This window comes from Ranitomeya variabilis, chromosome 5 (assembly GCF_051348905.1).
Source record: "Ranitomeya variabilis isolate aRanVar5 chromosome 5, aRanVar5.hap1, whole genome shotgun sequence".
NCBI lineage: Eukaryota > Metazoa > Chordata > Amphibia > Anura > Dendrobatidae > Ranitomeya > Ranitomeya variabilis.
Genome location: NC_135236.1, coordinates 17374470 through 17377231, shown reverse-complemented (window position 1 = coordinate 17377231; position 2762 = coordinate 17374470). Strand labels below are relative to the sequence as shown.

At 38.6% G+C, this 2762-nt stretch overlaps 1 pseudogene; it reads right to left on the bottom strand.

The window, feature by feature from the left end:
- Window positions 1-300: 300 nt before the first annotated feature.
- Window positions 301-2521, bottom strand: LOC143774651 (olfactory receptor 6B1-like; annotated as a pseudogene).
- Window positions 2522-2762: the final 241 nt, after the last annotated feature.

Below are 2762 nucleotides of genomic sequence, written 5' to 3'. Positions count from 1 at the left end.
ATGAACGGCAAATTTTGTCAAGAGAGGAAGATGATGATGAGAAACAGTTGCCAATAAGCCAAGTTGTTGTTAAGTCATCAAGTCAGGACAGGAGAACCAAGGTGCTACCCTTGTCCATGACACTGGCACAGATGCCTCCTGCCTCGCACCTGTCCTTGCACAATCTAATGCACCATCATCAGACACTTCAAAATCCTTGATCCAGCACAGGTGTCCCTATTACAGGTCTTGGAATGAAAGAGAAAGTTTCCAGGAACCCACCCATATGCTCAAATGCTAAACAAAATGAATATTTTTTTGTTAGTCATTAAAGTGGAATAAAAGTGTGACATTATGGTTCTCAGCAGCAATCTGGAAGTCAGAGATGCTTCCAAGAGCCTTCCCCATCCTCTTCTCGTTCCATTCTGATTTTTTTCCATCCATATCAACATTTTCACTAGCCCCCAGACCTCTTTGTAGGGTCTGCTGGAAAAATGTTTGGATTTCAGGTGACTGCCATTATTCTCAATGCTTAAAACGAGCATCCGAGCATTAGGAATTGGTTGTTTCGAGTAATAATGGGCATCCAAGTATTTTCGTGCTCACTCATCTGTACTATTTTTTCTTTATCTGAACTTTTCTGCTTGATTACTCATATAGTAGATTACAATACTTTTGAAGTACAGTGTACTGAGGTAGTAAGTACGATTGTGATCTGTGAGGAGGAGGAGGAGGAGATGTCAAAGGGAAATCCATACCTCTTGCCACTTAATTGCTACTGTCAATATAATCTGCAGGATCTAAGGGTTAGACTGTCAGAAGCAGATGTTTCACCTCGGTTTTAGCTGTTCTTTAACTCACTGCAGTTCGAATTGGTTCACACGACTTAGCTGTAGTTGGTTATGGAGATAATTTTCCGGAAGTGCAGAAACACTATTTTGTTGGAATTTTTTAGAAACAGAAGTAGAAAACTTGATTTAAATGGGAGACCAATAAGAAGTACAGGGCAGAATGAGGACAAATACAATATTTTTGACCCCTTATAAAGTTCACTAGAAAGAAACGTATCAAACAGAAACAAGATAGAATGGGGTACTGTCCAGGGGGAATAAAGTCTGGACCAGAGTAGAAACCAAATTAATGGAAATACTGTAAGTGGCAACAGATTGCAAAAAGCATTATTACATTTCATCCACATAATCAGATCTATAAAGTTTCCTCTTTGCTCAGTGGACCAATGATAAGATGATACTGGCAACTGACCAGCTTCTGTTCCAGCACCCAATGCTTGGAAGAACAAAGACTTGACCCTCGACTGTTTACTTTCTTTGCAAAATGTCTTTGTCTTATCCATTGGACTTGATCCTGGTTATCAGTTAACCATTCTTTGATTGTGACTTATCTTTCTCACATCTTTTCTGCTTGACCAATCAGCCACTAGCTATCTACTTTATGGATGCAACCCAGGGAACGTTACAAAAAAGCTTGCAGATCTTCAGACCTGTAGAATGTGATGTCAAGACTGTCCATTGTAAACTTTTGATATTGACACACAAAATAAAAAATAAACAATATCTTCAGTAGACTATATCATGTTCTGGATAACTTACTAGACTGTGCACTTGTGAACCACTTGTTGTACGGCCTTTCTAATGTCCTCATTTCTCAGACTGTATATGATGGGGTTGACTAAAGGAGTAAACACTGTATACAGCAGGGATAGAACTTTGGTCAGGATTGGAGATTGTCCTTTTGTTGGAAAAATATAAACACTCAACATAGACCAGTAAAATATGGAGACCACAGTGAGGTGGGAGCCACAGGTGGAGAAGGCTTTATGTCTACCGGTGCTCGATGGGATCTTTAAGACTGTTAAAACACAAAAAGCATAAGATGTTAAAATAATTGTGGTTGGAAAGAAGACAATTGAAATGCCTATTACATCAATTTCCAAGTGAACAATGAAGGTATCAGAACAGGCAAGTTCTAGTATGGGGACCATGTCACAGAATAAATGGTCAATGATATTTGGGCCACAAAAGTTTAGATTTGTTGTTGTAATGATGTAGATCAAAACCATTGAAAAACCAAACATCCAACAGATGATGGTCAATGTCACACATTGCGCTCATGTCATAATAGAGGTGTAACGAAGAGGATTACAGACGGCCACATATCGGTCATAAGACATTACAGCGAGAGGAAGACACTCAAAGGTTTCTAAGGCACAGAAGAAATATAATTGGGTGATGCAATTGGTAAAAGTAATGCTCCCCCCATTATTAAGTAGTATGTGAAGCATTTTAGGAACAATATCTGAGATCACCAAGATGTCACTGACGGACAGTTGTGAGATGAAGAAGTACATTGGAGTGTGGAGGTTCTTGCTGGTGGACACCAGGGTGATGATCAGGAGGTTCCCACATATTGTCCCACAATAAACCACAAAGAAAAGACAGAACAGTGAAATTCTGAAACCTTGGCTGCCTTGAAATCCTGAAAGGATAAACTCGGTGACAATGGTCAGATTGTTCCCCAACATGTGGAACAAGTCACAATCAAATTATAACAGCCAAAAACAACAATGTATTTATTTTCATCATAATAATAATAACTAAGAGCTAGAGTGGACTATATACTGTAGATAGATAGTGAAACGCTCATTATCTTAGGGGAAGAACATGTAGAAAAGTTAAAATAAATAATTTACAAAACACATTGACCTCAATTATTTCCAAAACAATTGCGACAGCACAAGTCCAAGCGAAACATATTCAAATTGA